Genomic DNA, 7,762 nt, shown 5'->3' with positions numbered 1-7,762 from the left:
AATCTCTTATACTATTTACTTTCACAGTGCCATGTCCGACCTATCCAAAGGAACTCAGAGATTAGTTTAGAACAGGTTCATTCTTCTGTGTTCTTTCTCTTTCTTTCCTCTGTTTTCTGGGGATTCTCTCTTAGTTGGTTATTTTAAAGCAAACGTCGCAAAAGCTTGCTGACTTTCATTCTCGGACCAGGCCAAGATGGAGAGACAGCAAAAGAGAGCGGATAGGGGAATAGACGTGAAAAGGAGAGAGAGAGAGAGAGGGGGACAGACAGGGGAAAACAAGAAGACGCAAGAGATGACAGGTGACTGGAAAGAGAGGAGCGAATGAGAAATGAGAGGAATAAGTGAAAAAATAGGGGAGAGAAAATGGGCAGAGAGAGTGTCTCCTCAGCTGTGTTTCTCAGTGGTGTACTAACATTTTTACAGTATCGTGACGGAATGATGAACAGAGATGGATCTAAATTTTAGTGTGTTGTGATTTTAATGGCTTTGTTAGCACATGTTTGTGTGTAGCTTTTTACCTTGGATGTCAAAACACACATTAACATTACAACACGCAAGGAAAGACATAACTGTCATGTCAATCTTCATTCTCTCTGTAGGAATCAGACTTTTTTTCACATGTATGTATTTATGTATGTATGTTTGTTTGTTTGTTTGTTTGTTCAGAGACAGATTTGAAATCTGTTACCTTATTTGGATGCTGTTCTTCCAAACACAGAGCCCTAAATTATCCAGCATTCCTTGCCGTGACCACAGCAGTGGCCTTCACTGGGAGCCTCAGGCCCCTCAGCGGAGCAGCTGTCTGTATGCATGATTTTATCAACGCTACTGAATGTCAGCAATAAACTTTTTCACTCATTTTTTTAATCAACAATAACCCTAACCAGCTCTAAGAGGAAGCTCTTCTCCTCCATTTTATGTCTTATTAGGCTTTTTTTTCTGAAAATACATTTCATGTGAAGTTACAGTCAAGGAAATAAAGATGTCTGATTTTTTTTTTATTCCGCTTCAAACTTATGTCAAGAGTTTTGGCAAAATATCAATACTAGGCAAAATATCGTTTAGAACAGAATTAACACAACATCAGGCATCTGTCGGATAACATAATTTGCTTCCCCCTCAATTTTATTTTCATTTTTGATTTGTCTGTATGGGAAGTGGCCCCAAATACTGCTTATGAGCTTGACCAAAAGTTTTACATAAAGTTCAAAGTATAAGCAAAGCCATGTGTTACTGCAAAGAGTATCACTGCAGATACCGTGTGGTCTCATTTTCATATCATACACAAAACAGCCATTTAAGGCAAGCGGAGAGATGGCCATGAGTATAATGCGATAGCTTTCAGAAGTGGCGTTCTCCTCCTGAGAATGGTTTTGTGGGAATGATGGATAGAGACTCCTCAGGGTAAGGCGGAGAGAGAAAGCAAAAGGGAAGATGAGAGCAAGGTTTTCTAGCGAGTTCTGCTGACGACCAGACTGTTGCAGGAGTTGGAACACGCTCGATTTTGGCGGTCCAAATCAAATCCCGATTTTTCCATGGTTGACAGGAATCCAAGCCATCATAATGAGGATTGTGAGAGAATGGTCGTTCTTCAGCTTCCCAATAAAACCACCTGACCAGGACATTAGTACTCACTACTGACTCAACATCCCAGAGAATCAAACAAGGGAGTGGGGGAAAATTTTTTTAAAAAGACAGAGAAGAAACAGACCAAAAAGACGTCCAGAGAGAGAGAGGGAGAGAGGGAGAAGAGAGTTAGGCCAAAAATGACAAAATTAGTTCCATGTTACCCATTTGTGAATATTGAGCTTTTGTTGAAAAAGATCAGGCATGTCCACAATACACAAATAAAGATCAAAAAGCACTCATACCACTGGAAACCAAACTAATGGTAAGAAGATGGGCCTGAAGCTCTGAGTGAAATCTTTCTGCAGTAACAGTAGCCCAGCCTTCCTGTGAACATAGAATGTAGTTATCTGGATTTATACGGACGCCACCTCCCATGAGAACTGTTACCTCCAGCTTATGGCACTGATTTCACACTTGTATATGAGGTTTTACAGGCATGGGTTTCTAAGAGCAAATGAGAAAAGAAAATGAAGGACAGAAGAAAGGGACAGAGAGAGCAAGAAGACAGGGAAGAAAGAAAGAAAGAAAGAAAGAAAAGAAAAGAAAGTAGGCTTTCTACTGTCTCTTGTACTCTCATTTCAGACTTGTTCTTGTCCTCAGATCCAGAGCTCCAAGCCCCCAGATCAGTCAGATCTCACTGCATAACGGTGGTTTGTGACGGCAGGGACCTCGAAGCCTTGTTAGTGGTTTTTGATGACTGAGGACAGGAGACAGTTTTATATCTTTAGCCTTTTTTTTTTTTTTTTGGTGGCCTATTAGTAAACCTCCAGCAGGCTTTCTGTGGTCAGTTTAGCCTTTTACTCAGTTTGTGAATTCATAGTTGCGTTGATAAAGCATTTATATTCTTAATTAGTGCTGACTTGTCATTAACCTTTAAAATAATAGAATATCAGATATTTACACACAAATTTACTGTAATAGTGTAACACTTACTTTACAACTCAATTTAGTGTGCAAATACATGGATTGTCTTTGTACTTTGTAATTTATTGTGCGTGCTTGCATGCATGTGTGTGTGCATGCCTGTCTGTGTGTTTGTGTCATCATAAAGTGAACAAACTTTGCTTTGATCATCTAACATCTCTCTCCCTCTCTCTCATTCGTGTTCTCTGGGTCAGATAAGGACATCACAGCCCAGGACCTGGCAACCTTGGCCAGCAGCACGATACTAATTACAGCCTAAATCAGGTCAGAAAAAAAGAAAGAAATATATGGTAGGAACTGATTGGCTTTAGCAAATTCCTGCCTGAGTTAAATGCTGAATATAGAATTTCCCATGTCTAGCAAAAAGACATTCAAAACATATGAATATGAAAAAGATTTTAATGATAAGAATAGGGTAAAATTTTGGTGAATGTGGGCAACAGAAGTCTAGAAGCCTGTGTTTCTCTGTCAGTGTTCATATATTTATCTGCGTGTATCTTTGGCTTCTGTGTCTGCGTGTGCGTATCTGTGTGTGTGTGTGCCAGCGCGCGTGCGCCTGTCTTTGTGTGTGTGTGTGTGTGTGTGTGTGTGTGTGTGTCTGTCCGTCTGTCCGTCTGTCTGCCCGTCTGTCTCTGTGAAGTCTAGAAGCCTATGTTTCTCTGTCGGTGTTCATATATTTATCTGTGTGTATCTTTGGTTTCTGTGTGTGTGTGCATGTGTTTGTGTGTGTGCGTGTGCGTGTGCGTGTGCATGTGTCCTGTACAGCTTAGGCATGCTTTTCTCTCCTGAACACAACTATCCCATGAAGAACAAATTCAGCAGTAGTTTGTGACAGAGAGACCGTATTGTTTGCCTGCTGTCTCCCTCTGCCCATAGGTATCCATAAACTCTCCAGAGACCACCAAACCAGGCACCACCCTCTCTGAACCCAGAAAACTGAAACGAGAGCACAGCCACAGTTTCAGCCATGGACACACACAGGCCGGCTCACTGGATGCTCTGATGTTAATTGACCTGATGTGTCAGGTCACCCACTGTACATCTTCTGTCCAGTGACATCATGGGTGATGTCATATAGAACATGTTAAATTAGATGATGCCAAGAGTTAAATACTCACAGATTATGTGGACTTTGTTACAGCAAAGCAACTGACAGTGTTTGAAAAGAGTACTATGCTAGTGTAACTGATCATGTGACTAATAGTGTAACCTGTGCTTAAATGGCCTAGCTTACAGAAGCAGACAAGAGTCCAGGATCCAGTGTGGCAAGTACCACGTCTTAATTTTTAAAGGTACTATCTACAATTATAGAAATTATGAGTTACACAGCTCTATACTATTGCAAAGACATTAAAAGAGAACAAATAAGATTTACTTTATTTATTTGTTTGGAGGTAAAAATTTTTTATTACGAGAAACCAAAATAGATAGATAGATAGATAGATAGATAGATAGATAGATAGATAGATAGATAGATAGATAGATAGATAGATAGATAGATAGTAAATTACACTGAACTCCCTTACTCTGAGACAGAGACTGCTGTCATGTTTATGAGTTCCATTATCAGTAGAACACTCTTCACTCTCCAATCAGAGCTGTAACCCAGACAGACAGAAAGAGAGAGAGAGAGAGAGAGAGAGAGATGTGAGAAAGATGGAGAGTGGTAGGGTGGAGGGAGAACAAGAAGATTCTTATAAAACTCTATTATGTAGGTGCCCGCACATGCATGAACACATACACACACACACACACATGCACACACTTTGGGGAAAACAGGGGGTGATGTTTATATGACTTTATAAAGTTTAATTACACATACACATACGAACATAAACACACACACACACACACACACACACAGACTCCACTGTGGTTTGGTTGACAATAGTGAGGCAATGTGGCTTTTCTTTTGAGCTGTTAAGAGAAACAAGTCCGGCTGTAACATTTTAACAGCTGAATCGTGACGAAGCCTAATGTTTCTTAGTCCTGCCCCTTCAGGCCCTCTGTTTAGTATATCTTAGATCTCTGTGCTCTGCAGCAGCTGATTTAACTCTCCAGCTGTCAATCAACCTGTCAATCAAATGGTCAGTCAACTCTTAAGATTCTTAAAATATCAATATTGTCAAACCTGTGATGGCTGACTCAGATGTATTAGAGCACAGAGACACTTAAAATGTCACTGATGTACTAGAAGCAGGATTTTGGGGAAGTACTGGTCTAACCAACTGATGAAAACCCATCTGGGCATATAGAGCCATCAGCATCAAATGAAAACACACATGTCCAATACAATGACAAGCAACTTTTCCTGACTGACACCACAAAACACAGTCCCAGCATATTAAAATAATATTTACAGATGATAGTGAATGAACTGGCTCACTAATGGATGAAATAATATGCATAAACAAGGTAGCAACTAGTTTGTTTACAACTCTCGACATCCCTGTTGGACAAATTAAAGAGAAACTTGCACAGAAGATAAACTTTGCTTTGGCTTTCCAATGGCCAATGCCCAACAATATTCTCTAAATGCCCTTTCCTCTAAGACTTAAGTATGTGCTCTTGCTCTGTGTGTGTGTGTGTGTGTGTGTGTGTGTAAAAGGAAAAGTTTCTCTTTGGTGCAAGCTTGTCTTTTATTTGCCAAAAAGGGATACAAACACATGGAAACTAGTTTCTCCCTTGTTTATGCATACTCTTTCATCCATCAGTGAACCAATTTATTTGCAATGATCTGAAAATATTATATTAATATGCTGGGGCAACATTTTGTGGTGTCAGTCAGGGAAAGTTGCTTGTCATTGTACTGTATATATATGTTCTTTAATCACTGTATATATATATATATATATATATATATATATATATATATATATGTTCATTGTACTGTATACTGTATACGCTTTAGATACCAGTATGAAGATGATAATGACCAAAACAGACAATAATGGCAATGTCTTGGTCTATACAATGGTACAGCTACTGATTAAGGAAATCCAGACATAAAATGGACTCAGAGTTTTACTCCATTCATGCTGGCTGACAACGAGAACTGCCTAAGCTGTGGGGAAAACAGCTTGTTCTTGTTTTGTGTACACCTTAATTTGGTTTAAAGAAACACAAACGAAAACAGAGAGAATGTGTGTTTAGCACTGGCAGGCAAACAAGAAAGCTTACTGGCAGGGAACTAAAGACCATTGCTGGAGCATCCTCGGGTCAGACATTGAAGAGATGGGGAAAAAAAACATCTGTGTAGTGCTAACTACAGGACTGTCCATATAGGCAGATCTATATTTCTGGCCCTTAACAGCTTGAAACCAACCAGGTCATATTTCTAGAATGAAACACCAACCTGGTTTTAGTTTTAGATCTCTTACAATGACGTAACCAGTACTAATAAGGTTGCCCACCAAACCACAGAGTTGGCCTCTCTTGTTATATTCAATGTAATATTCTAATTCTCATTACGCATGGTGTAATTCCAAACCAGGCAGACTTTCAGCCAGCCCTTCGGACCTGAGGCGGGCAAGTGAGTCAGGGGTTTTGGAGTAGAACACATGGCCAAAACACTAACTCTCTGTCTCTCTCTCTCTCTCTCTCTCTCTCTCTCTCTCTCTCTCTCTTTCTCTCTCTCTCTCTCTCTCTCTGTCTCCGTCTCTCTCTCTCTGACCCTTTCTCTCTGTCTCTTTCTCTGTCTTTATCACAGATACACACATATCCACAAGCACAGGCAATTGAGATCACCAGACATCAACATGTCACCAAAGACCTGATCATTTATTAAAGGATGGGCATAAAGGTGGATTAAGACCAGTATTAGCAGGTCAAGTACCAAAAGGACCAACATGAACAGGATGAGTACTCACAGGTCAAATATCAACAGGACCAGTACCCACAGGGCAAATATCAGCAGGACCGGTACCCACAGGTCAAATATCAACAGGACCGGTACTCACAGGTCAAATATCAACAGGACCGGTACCCACAGGGCAAATATCAACAGGACCGGTACCCACAGGTCAAATATCAACAGGACCGGTACTCACAGGTCAAATATCAACAGGACCGGTACTCACGAGGCAAATATCAACAGGACCACCATCCACAGGACTGATACCAATTAGACCAATACCCACAAGTCCAGTATCCAGAGGACCAGTATGAGCACTTTCAATAAAAATGGGACCAGTTCCCACAAGCAAGTCACTAATGTTTTAAAGTGACACTTGTTCACAAGGGAGCCAGGAGTGTGTGTGTACGTGTGAGTTTGTGTGTAGGTTTGGCAGAGAACATAACCTCAGAGGGCAGTCTATGGGTGTCTTTGTGTGTGTGCGGAGCTTAACTGAAACACATTTGATGAAGTGATAAGCTCACATTGCTCAGTCTCTCCAGATGAGGGCATTTCTCAGCAGTGAGGCTGATTACATCAAGGTTACCTCATTCAGTCAGAGGGGAACATTAAAACCAGGCAAAATGGTCTTAACCCCTTTTCATTGCTTTTACTGACCAGAGACAGCACAGCTCAACCAGACCGACTCATATCAGCAGTAACCATCAATTAACAAAGACTGGAAGAAACTTGAACACATCATTGTCACAATGAAAACGAATCAGGTAAAACCAACAACCAGGCGACCGGATCTATCCAACTCACCTGTTGCCGAAAGTGATAAATTCATCTGACTAAAATGATATAGCGCTAGCTTCATAAACGATGAGTAGATACAACAGAGCTGTGTTTGTTACTAGTACCAATAAAGAATTATATATATGTGTGTGTGTGTGTGTGAACTTAAAAATAAGCTTGTAGTAATAACTTTTAATACATGCTTGGCTCCACAACATTCGAAATATTACTAAGAGGGGATGCTGGAACACTTCATCACTAAAAGATGTCTAAGAAGAAGAGGTACTTTATCGATCACACACACTAGGAAACGTGAGCGGTGAAATTCCCACCCACTCTAGGAGCAGTGAGTACACACACAGTAGGAGCAGTAAGCACACACACACTAGAAGCTAGGAGCAGGAGCTAGGAGCAGTGGGCAGCCAGAGTGCTGCGCCCAGGGACCAACTCCAGTTCTTGTTGCCAGTGCCTTGGTCAAGGGCACTGACAGGAGTATTAACCCTTTGAAGGTGGGAGGAAACCGGAACACCCAGCGGAAATCCAAGCAAACACAGGGACAGAAAGGACCTGGGACTG

This window comes from Chanos chanos, chromosome 10, assembly GCF_902362185.1.
Source record: "Chanos chanos chromosome 10, fChaCha1.1, whole genome shotgun sequence".
NCBI lineage: Eukaryota > Metazoa > Chordata > Actinopteri > Gonorynchiformes > Chanidae > Chanos > Chanos chanos.
The sequence above is the reverse complement of the archived record's forward strand: the minus strand, read 5'-3'. Positions refer to the sequence as shown.